This window comes from Condylura cristata, unplaced genomic scaffold (assembly GCF_000260355.1).
Source record: "Condylura cristata isolate star-nosed mole 26May11 unplaced genomic scaffold, ConCri1.0 scaffold00021, whole genome shotgun sequence".
NCBI classification, from domain to species: Eukaryota; Metazoa; Chordata; class Mammalia; order Eulipotyphla; family Talpidae; genus Condylura; species Condylura cristata.
Window position 1 is genome coordinate 2,791,587 of NW_004567122.1, and position 11,148 is coordinate 2,802,734.

General features: G+C 44.1%; 1 protein-coding gene across 1 annotated transcript in view; it reads left to right on the top strand.

Annotated features, from left to right (window-relative positions):
• Positions 1-1,341: 1,341 nt before the first annotated feature.
• The window catches only part of SGMS2 (sphingomyelin synthase 2), a 119,754-nt gene continuing 109,947 nt past the window's right edge, over positions 1,342-11,148 (top strand). The window contains exon 1 of the mRNA XM_004686466.2: positions 1,342-2,243. The gene's annotated coding sequence lies outside the window, so the exon portion shown is untranslated. The remainder of the gene's footprint in view (positions 2,244-11,148) is intronic.

Sequence of the window (11,148 nt, forward strand, 5' to 3'; positions counted from 1 at the left end):
GGCGTCCGGGTCGACGCGCGCTGACGCACCGCGCGCTCGTGCTCGCGGCTCCGACTGCGCGCCGCGTCGGCCACGCCCTCGAGAAGAGTCCGGGGCTGAAGGGCCACGGGACTAGAGGCAGGAGCCGCACGGACGCGAGCGAGCACGGCGCTCCGCCCCCTTGTCTCTGAGGAAGGGGCGGGGCCCGGAGACCGTGGGTCACCGCGCTGATCTCCCTCACGCTCATCGCCGGGCGCTGCGCATGCGCGCGGGCTGGTCCCCGGCGTCCCTGGCGCTCGCGGGTGAGAGACACCTGAGGGGAGCGGCTGATTCAGGCTCCTGGAGTCGACAGGGGACTGAAGACACCGAGGTGTATTTCTGACTTTTTCGCCGTAAGTCCGGCCACTGGCCCCGCCTGTGCCCACGTCCGCCTGGCCACTTCAAAAAAGGATGTCCCGGCCGCGCCACGGGAGACTGCCTGTGCGGAACAGCCCCTTCGCCACACGCCCCGCTTAGCTGGAAAGTTCCTCTCGGCGCGCAGCTTCCAGCCGCACCGCGTCGGGGACGTCGAGACTTCATGTGGGGCCCGGTCTCCTCACCGCCCTGGGCCCTCAGAGGCCTCTAGGAGGCTCAGCTTTTCGGGACTCCCTCAGAGCCCTGAAGTCCAGGCCTTGCCGGCCGAGGAGAAGCCCCCTTGTAAGGACATTTTCAGACTCAACCTCCCTCCAGGCGATTCCTAGGAAAATGGGCAGCAGGGGCGCTTCCTCTGCCAGTCTCCGCCCCTGCACCCCCACTTCTCTAAATGCTGTTCCGCAGCTTGCACCTGGCGCCTAGAGAGCTGTGGAAACCCCACGCCACTCCGCAGACCTCTCACACACACCCGAAGCCACTCGCTCTTGCAGCTAGCAACTCAGCCTCTCGTTTACCCCAGGGCTGCCACCTGTGTTAGACCTTCTCCACGTCCAGGATGAACCCCACTGCCACCTGAGGTGCACAGCTGTGTGGAGGTCATTCTCCCAGATGCAAATTGCAGCCTGTTACCCAAGCACCTCAAAGAGCAGTGGTTCCCTGTAACTTTTAGGGGACGCTTAGAGCCCTAACTTAGACTGAATTCCACTATCATGCTGAGTTCGACCAATAATAAGAATGAGCTTGGAAGAGAAACCCCAGCTTCAGATGGTGCACAGGGCCATATTGGGGTCAGTCAGGGTATTCAGAGAAGTGGCATTGGAGGGAAATGACACTTAGGTGTGGGCTCTAGCAGTGCTCGTTGCTTCCGAGTTAGCCCATATTTCGAGCTTTTTCATGAAAGGCTTTAAAGTAAAATGGAAGGAAACAGCAAAAAAAAGGCTTTAAAGTAAAATGGAAGGAAACAGCAAAAGGGAATTCCCTCGTGTTGGTGGGCTTCACCCGATCTGTTGAAGGAAAAAGGTAGTTATGGACACTTCCAAGATGGCTGCCTCTAGATGTACTGAGTCTAGAGGAGAGCCAGTTAAGAGGCTCCCCAAGAGCTCAGAAGATCCTTGGAGAACCCAATTTAGGAAGATAAAGTTGATGCAACATCAGTCATGACCATATTAAAAAGTTCCCTTAGAGGTTAAATTAGGGATAACTACTTAGAAGACAGTGTCACCAAAAAGGACACAGTGACCACAAATTGTATTTCAGGGCAATCCAATAATTAGTGAAGGAAGTTCATGCTTTCATATTACCTAGAATTTTAACTAAGTGCAGAAGGAATATTTGCATTTAAAAGTGACCACTTTTAACTACTTTTTACACCAGACCAGGTCATTCACATAGGCAGTAATCACTAGTAACTGCTAAATTCATTAGGTGAAGTTAGTGTGATGGGTAACTTTATGGGTCAGCTTGATGGGGCCTCAGTAAACCCAGACAGCTGATTAAACATTATTCTGGGTGTGTCTGCAAGAGTGTTTTTGAGTGAGAATAACATTTGAATCAATAGACCAAGTAAAGCAAATTGCTCTCCCTCCTGTTGGTGGGCCTGGTCCAATCAGTTGAAGGCCTGCATAGAAGAAAAAGGTGACTGACTCTTCTGCAAGTACCAGGAACTCCTCCTGCTTTACTGCCTTCACCAAGACACTGATCTTTTCCTGCTTTCACACTTGAACTGAAACCCTGGCTTATGGGTCTCCAGCTTGCTGTCTTTCAGCATTCCTGCTTCTCAGGCCTTTGGACTCAGACTAGACCTGCACCATTAACTCTTCTGTGTCTCCAGCCTGCTCAGTCTCAATAATCACGTGAGCCAATTCTTTATTATCTCTACTGTCTGTCTGTCTGTACTGTTAGTTCTTTCCCTGATAAGATGGTAGGAAAGGAAATTTTATAGTGGAATTAGCAGTACATCACCTGTATTCATTTAATAATTTACCTCTTTAAAAGTGGGACACTGGATATCATGTACTTTAAGATATGATATAATAAGTAATACGCAGCAGTAATTCTCTTAGTTTGTTCAAGGGGCACACATGGAAAGAGATAGTCACATGTGATTTGCCAGGGGGTAATCTACAGGTTGGGGAGGTGATAAAGGAAGGAAGTCAATAGAGAGCATGTTATAAGCAGCCACTGTGTGCAAGTGCAACTTAATCCCACCCAGATCGCTTGAGAAGTGGTGTTGAATATGTGCTTCAGAGGATATTTATCTGGTAGGTGAGAGCTAGGCTGTTCAGTCAAGATCTTCAAGGACTACTCCCAAGAGTGTTCATTCTCGGGTCCTTTTAGGTTGCAGAGCACATGGCAGAGGAGACCCTGGCCAAGGAAAGCCCTCCCTTGGACATGAAAGTAAAGTCACAACTAGTGTCCTTACAATAAGAAAAAAAGCATTGACACATTTTTTTTGTTCTCGTTCTTACTACATAAGAGAATAGAAGAGGGAAAAAAAATCCACAAAGAAAACCACCCCCCCCCAAAAAAAAATAAAGCAAAAGGAATACCATGCCAGAAAGGAAGGATAAAAATACTTTCAAATACTTTCATTTCATGACTTAACACTAACTTACACATACTTAATAATATCATTACAAATGTAAACCATAATGAAATTGTAGTATGGCCAGTGGAGACGCTGAGGGCATGTGATAGTGATGAGAGGAAAGGGGCATAAGTCCTCATTTGCTATGGTTTGAAATCAGTAGATACTGCCTAAGATACGAAGATCAAGAATAGCAATACATCTGTGATTTCAAGAGATGGAAATATGTACCAAGAGAATTAGGAACAAGAATGCAGAGTGGTTCCCTAGAGAGGAAAAATGGGGGAGAAGAGGAAACAACCAGGGGTTTGCTCTGTCATAAAAATTTCTTGTAGAATTTTGTAACTAAACTATTTGAAACTATAATTTTAACACATGTACAAAAACACTTTTTGAAGAGTGAGTTACAGGCGAGATAAAACAAACATGTAAGAACAACCCTTAGGCTATTGGCTCCTTACTCTGTCTCTCACCGCCCCTGTACCTCTGGCCTGTACCCCAGTTCTGTGTGCATAAATAAATAAACCTTTAAAAAAAAAAGAAAAACAGGGACAGGAAATGGGATATAAGACTATATCCAGAATCAAGGAATGATATTTTTAAAAGAAAAGCTAGAGCAAATTTTGATGAGAGTGGTCCAACAGAATATACATCCTTAAGGTTGGGGCCCAGAGTGCAAGCAAAAGTGGGTGCAGCCTGCAGAAGAAAGTAAAAGGAGAAGGTGGGCTCAGATGCAAGTCCGCTGTAGAGATGGAGACAAGACGAGGGATATTCCACTGGGGGCTTTTTTCTCATCTAAGTATGAGGCAGGGCCATTCGTGGGAGAAGACCGTATTTTGAGAACCACTGCTTTGAATAGCAGATGGGCCTTCCTGAATATCTTGTCAGTACAGTAGTCCTCAGTGTTGCCAGTCCTTGGGAACGTCAACTTTATGCAGAACAACATAGAAGAAAACCAAGTCTTCAAATTATTTCACTCAGTGTTGGTTGGGATTCTTTATTATTCATGTTATATGAAAATGTTATTCAACAATCTGAGTAATTAGCCTGAAACACCAAAATACTCTCCCTCATAACTTAACTGGATATGCCAAGGTCTCTAATCTGAAAAGAATGCATTAAATATTTTAAGCTAAACCGCGCAGGGTGTATTTTAGCCATCCAGATACACAGGTATTGGCAACAACAGTGAAGTCACTCAGCTTGGCCGCCCTTTACTGTGTTACTACTGGAACATCAATCTCAGCAGGTTGTCCGGCCGGGATGAGCAGAATTAGAAAGATTACACATAAGTCAGGAGTAAATGTGCCCCAGAATCTCAGCCACCCTCCAGACTCTCAATTTTGAAATCCTCACCCATTGAGATATTGAGCGATAATTTGGCAGCAGATGAGGATATTTGCTTTCCAACTGAAAGGAATCCTGCAGGTTCAGGGAAATCCCCTCTCTTCTACCCATCTCACTTCTGAGTCTTAGCAGAGATTTCTTAGTCTATGAGAAAATGTGTGGTCTACTCAAGGCAGCCCCCTTTTCTCAACAAGTAGCACAGGTGAAGATACAGGACGTGAGGTAAAACCATATCTCCTCCACCAAAGGGACTTGATTTAATGATGAAGAGAGGAATAAAAGTGAATGATGCCCTGAAACATCATCTGTCAATTTAATCTGAAGCATTGTCTTGTAGTTGGCATATTTTTTCTTAGGGAAAAAAAAGTCCCCAAACAGTGAATTTCATAAAGCCAGTTACTAAAAAATGATATTTTAAAATAATTTGTCCATAATTCAAAGAAAATCTTGATAGTAAATGGAAATAACTTCCTCAAATTCTAGATTTTCTAAATATTACATGGCCTTGGGTAAATCTTATGACTTCTGAGGATGGAGAAGTAGTTGGATAAATCTATCTCAGGATTCTTCTACTTCTAATTTATTCTAGATTTTTAACTTACATGCCATTGTTACCAAGCAAGTGGGCTCACTACCCAATGTGCACAGAGACGATACCACATCAGGTTTGAGAAATGAAACTTGTTTGACAATCACTTGAGAACGAAGTAGAAAATCAACTGAAATCTGCCTCCTAATTAAGAAAAGAAATGAGATTATATAGGTTTGGGGAACCAGGTCGAGAACAAAGAATTTAACATGTATTGTCTAAAAAACGGGTTGAGCAAAGGAATATAGATGTGGCTGAAGTTCACTGGTTCATGCAGAGCATCTCATGCGTGAGCTTGCATGTCTGTTGATTTCCTGGTTTGTAAGTAGCCCAGCTACTCTCAACTCCACCTGCCCTGAAAATAAGCTAGTTCAAGTTTAATTGATAAGCCTCCAGGCTCTGCTGTGTGAAAGCAAATTTCGGAGGAAAGTTGAGGTATGTCTCTCTTTTGTACTCATAGGTTCTGAGAGGTTAGCCTCCATTACCTCATTTATACCTGGAAATAAGGATTAAACCACACCTTCAGATTGTCTTTAAGTGCCTTACTGCATGTAAAATGTGGTCTTAAAGTGTTAAAGTGACCGAGTGGAAGCGACTAGACCAAGCTGCAGCACTAAACCAGCATATATTCTCTTCCCTAGCCTATTTCAGCATAGTGGTTATGAGAGTTAGCTGTGTTGTGTCTATCATTGTTCGGGTTCTGTCTCATTGAGGCTTAGCATTGTATCCTATACCACATGGCTGGTAAATTAACTTTTAAGCGGGGTGCAGAGTGCTGGACGGTGAGTTGTTGACTGAAAAACAGATCACAGGAGAAAGAGATCCCAGCACTTTGGTTGCTCACAGGTCCTTGACGAAGTCTGTGGCACACATTGAGAGGCCTATTGAGAGATCCAGGTAGGATGCAGGCAGAGGCAGGACCTATGGCTCAGGCCCTAGATATTAGGGTTCAATGCTTTGGATTTCTCAGACTAAGCCTGGACTGGTTCATTCAAAACAAAATAGCTTGTATTACTAAGCTCCTCAGGGGTCTTATGTACTGGGCATGCTAAGGGCCTGCCAGGCTGAGACACTGTAGAACACCTGGGCTGCTGGGGACCCATCTCAGGAGCTTACAGTGTGTGACTTGTGACTCTGGCCGTTGTCCAGGGGTGCACCTACAACTGTCGTCGGTGGAAGACCCCGCAGGCTACTCCAGCAGATCCAGTGGCTGCCTCAGTGGAACATGGCATGGCTTAGCAAAACTCTCACCATATGGATATACTATATTTTTTTATTCATCAGCTGATGGATATTTGGTTAATTTCTGTTTTGGACTATTGCGAGTCAACAACTATACACAAACAACCTAGACAAGTCTTTGTGTAGATGTTTGCTTTCCTTTTCCCTGGGCAGATACATAGAACAGGAATGGATGTGTCATATGGTAGGTAAATGTTTAATGTATTTTTTTAAGTGCCAAGAACTTTCCCAAAGTTATTGTACAGTTTTACATTCCTGCCAGTGAGTTGCTCTTTTCAATGTTAGTCATTGCAGTAGTATGCAGTGGTGTCTTGATATCTTGGTATCTCACTGTGTATTTAATTTGCACTTCCCCTGGGACTAAAGGTGTTGATCAGCTTCTCATGTGCTTATTGGCTATCTGAGCATCTTCTTTGCTCTAGAGTCTGATCACGTCCCTTGGCCATTTTCTACCTGAGTTGGTGCTTCTGCCCTTACTGAACTGTGAGAGTGCATATATCTTCTATCTCGGTTTATTTTGCACCTGTAGTTCAGCAGTCTTTTTTTTTGTTTTAACATGTTTTCCATGTCTCCATTTAGCACAAGCCATGGTCCCCTAACTCTCTGACTGGTAGGTCATCAAGCTCCTTCTGTAATCTGTTTACATTGCTTTGTACTAATTGATTTTTTTTTGCACGTAGGGTCACATCTTTTCTCCTCACCCTCTTTAGCCGACTGCTGATATTGTAAATTTGACCTTATTAGATGCTGCATATTTTTGTGTTCCTGAAAATATCCTTGGCATTATTCTGGGTCACAGTGAATTGACTTGGACACAGTTTGATCGTCTCAGGGCTTGTTTTGGGCACCACTGGTGCTCTGGGTGGTACCAGAGCACCCTTCAATCTATGATTAATTGTGCCCCGCCATTCAGAATGGTGTTTCAAGATTTTGTCTATATCAGAGTTTTCCATTCTGGCTATGGGAAACTGGTCAGTTTCTGCTGGGTGTGAGCTCCAGGCATTTCCCCGCCACTCCTCCTGGGTCCCTTTCTCTTTCCTGTGGTGGTTTCACACTTGCCTTTGTTCAGGCAATCTTTGTGCCATCTCAGAAGCTCTCTCTGTGGTAGTGCTCTCCTCTGTTGTACTCCATTCTGTCTCTAGACTCCTAGCTTCATGTCCTGAACTCAGGGGGGCCTGGATCATGGTCTGGTTCCCCTTCCCTTCGCTGTAGCATGGACACTCCAGGTAGAAAATAGAGGCAGTGAGAGAACTTCCTTGTTTGTCTCCCCATCTCTCAGGGACCACTGTCCTATACTGTCTTGTATCAAGGTCAGAAAATCAGTGTGGGAGCCTAGTACTAGTGAAAACATACACTGAGTGAATGTGGGACCACTTAGTGTCAGAAAGGAAGGTAGTATAAAAAGGAAAACAAAACAAAATGAAAAGCAAAAACCACATTTGTGGAGGTTGTTAAAGAAACCAAAGAGCTCCTAGGGCCAAAACTGGAACATTTTGAGCAACAAAACAAAGTAGTATTGGATTACAGTAACAAGTATAAAATAAATGCCTGTGAGTTCATATTAATATAAATAAATGATTGAAAAATAAGTAAGAGGGGAGAAAAGACATATCTCCCATGCAGATGAATCCCAAACAGTTCTTCCGATGCAGAAGAATTCCAAGTCAGTCTCCTTGAGGTTCCAGGAGAGGGAGTATAAGTTTTCCCTCTTAAATATGCACACCTCCTGGCCATTGTGCATTATGGAAATGGAGAGAACAACAGTAGCTTTACAGCGAGGAAAGTAGTGTGAAGACACTTGGCAAGTGCTGCCTCTGCCAGCTCCTCCAAGGCAGCATGGACAGTGATGACTCCCAGAGATGGTGTGTGGGCTTGACATGACGTGAGCGGAATGAAACTTTGTCTTGGTGATCTGCCATCAGAAGCCCCTCACCCTAATCAAATCACAAGGAAAACATCAGATTCCAACAGAGAGGTACCGTACAGGGTGCCTAACTAATAATCCTTAAAACTATCAAGGTTGTGGGGGGAGGCCGCCCTGGTACCCAAGGGTTAAGTCTCAGTGCTATCACTACTAAGACCTCAGCTTGATCCCCGGCCAGGGAGCTGGCACACATGGCACAGCAGACCTCTTCTGTCTCCCTGCTGCTCCTCTCAGCAGTGTATTTCAGTAGATCTTACTGTTTTGCTCCCCACTCTGCCTCTGGTGAATTCTCTCACCTCCTGCAGCTTTGCTTACACCCCACTTCTATGCCAAAATAAATAAACTATCAAGATCATCAACACAAGGAAAGGTAGCCAAAAGGTGCCTCAGGGAACACACCAACTAAATGCATTCTGGTATCCTGCATAGGACCCTGGAGCAGGGAAAGGAGTTAGGTGAAAACGAAGGAAGTCTAAATAAATTGTGGACTTTAGTTAATAATGATGTATTATTACTTATATTGTTTATAACTGATTTATTATATGAGTGATAATATAGTGGTTCACTAAGTGTAACCATGTGCTTTACTAAGGCAATGTTAACAATAGGGAAAACCAGATGTTGCAGACCATGCTTAATTTTTCTTACTATAAAAGTTTTGTTTTTTACAAAAGGGGTCTTGACACCCTGAAGCAAACATATTTATGCCTGTGTTCAATCCCTGAGGGCTCCGCATCTGCCGAAGCTGTCCAGGCAACAGCAGGCAGATTCTGTGTACTCTGCATCTCAGTGCTCTCTCATCAAAATTACAGACCCACCCACTGATGGACTTGGGTTCCAGATGTCAGTATCCTGGCTCTTTTACTGACATTCCAGGCCTGGCGTTTCTGTGGTCTTAAATTGAATTTGAATTAGTTGTGCACTCCTCATTTCCCCCTCCTAGTAAATACCTGCAGCTTTGGGTTCCATTGGCAGAGAGGCAGGGCCTAATAGGTACTGTGGTTTGCTGATTGCAAATAACTGCATACTCTCCCCTCGCCTCACAACCTCATTTAAATAGTTTCTGTATATTAATTTTCACCTGGCTATGTGCTGGATGTGTGTGTTACCCCAAATTTCCTATATTGAATTCTCACCCCAAAAAGTGATAGTATTAGGAGATAGAGACTTTGTTAGGTGATTAGGTCATGTGGAGGAAACTTTTATAAGTAGGAATAGTATCATAGTAAAGAACACCCCGGAAAGATTTCTAGCCCCTTCCACCATGGCAGGACACAGTTACAAGATTCTGGTTCTGAACTGGAATAGGGCCATCACCAAAAATCAACCACACTAGCACCTTGACCTTGGACTTAACAGCCTCCAAAACTGTGAGAAATAAGTGTCTGCTTATTATAAGACACCCAGTTGTGGACAGTGCACAGTTATTGTGGAGTGAACTCCATGGCTGGTGCCAGGAATGGTATGTGAGTTTTCTTATTGGCTATAATGAGCCATTAGGCACTTGGGCAGCCATAGCAGAGAAGTGGCACAGGGAAAGAAGAGATGGGGATTCCTAGGAGAATTCATTTGCAGCATGCAGAAGAATGGATACGTAGCAAGCATGTTCATCGTCACCTGCTTAGTTTCTTTCCAAGATATGAAATAAGGTGAATGAAGTGTTCCACTGGCGGTGCTCAATAGTTACTTGAGTTCTAAAAGAGATAGTTTTGTTGAAAATGAAATAGATTCGAGAAAAGTGTCAGCACTATTGAGATGATACCTAGGTCCTGAGAAATGCATCATCAGAGCAGGGGTCACAACCCAGGGCCAGTGCCAAAGTGTGTCTCACTAGGGTCAGGGCATAGCAGCTTTTAAAAGGCCAGCCAGGGCAGTGATCTAATCCGAGGCAGTTTGTTGTAATTGTTTGGTCTGGTCCTTAAGTCCATTTGTTTGTCTATGACTGGCCGGCAGAACTCCAGACAGAAGGCTGCATTGTGGGGCTGTTGGGACAATCAGCATACGTCTCCAGTCTCTTCATGGCCACCAGTTGCTGCCTCAGCAGTTGGCCCAGAAGTCTCAACAGGAGGCCTGGGACAAGACAGTCTGTTTGATGCAAAGCAGGAGCCACACATCTAAAGATTTCTCAGAAGTTGTAAACAGCTAATACTTTTAATTTTTTTTAATGCCTCATCTAATACTGTCAGTGACCAGTTGACTTTGAGGGTCAGTCACTTGACCCTCAATCTTCTTCTCATGTTCCTTATTCTCCCCGAAGGATCCTGAGTTTGTGCCCTTCTCTTGTCCCATGGTCTGTCCTCACCTGCTCAAGTTAGCACGCACGCGCACGCGCACACACACTCACTGTCATACACACACTCACTCTCTCTCCCCTCTCCCGTCTAGGAACCCCTCCTTTCTTTTCTTGACCGAGGACTTGTTCATCTACCTCAGGAAATTCTCTTTTGTTGTCTAGCTTCAATTTCAAAGGGGCAAGACCTTCATGAAATAGTGTGCTCAGAGGAGGCTAACTTTGGGTGCCAGTTCTGTGGGTGAACACTAGATGGCAACATTTCTAGGCTGCTGTTGCCCTGAGAATATTTTTCTCATAATGGAAGCCCAGACTGAAATACTAGCATGGTTCTTTAATTTCTTAAGATATTTTCCTCCTCTTGTCTTAAAAATTAAGTGAGCTTTTGGGCAACTCAAGAAAGAAACTTTGTAGTGGCCATTGGTGAAAATAAAGTATTCGTTTTAATGCCTTGCATGATTAGTCATTTACATTTAAAATTACTTCTTAAAGTAACAGTACATCAGTATTGTCCATTCATTAACTCTATTGTGTTCTGTTTATGGTTTTTAAAATGTGGTTAGCTCTTTGAAATAGCTAGTTGTTTTTATTTAATCTCCCAGGGATCCAGAAATGATATGTGATATCTGTAACAGAAGGATACATACATATTTTTCCTTTTTTGTTTTCCTTATGGGAATTTCAGCTGAAGGGCTGGAAAATAATAGCTGAGAATGTCCTGAGAGTGTGAATGAGAAAGCAAAGTTACATTTTCTTTGATGAAGGAATGATACATATCT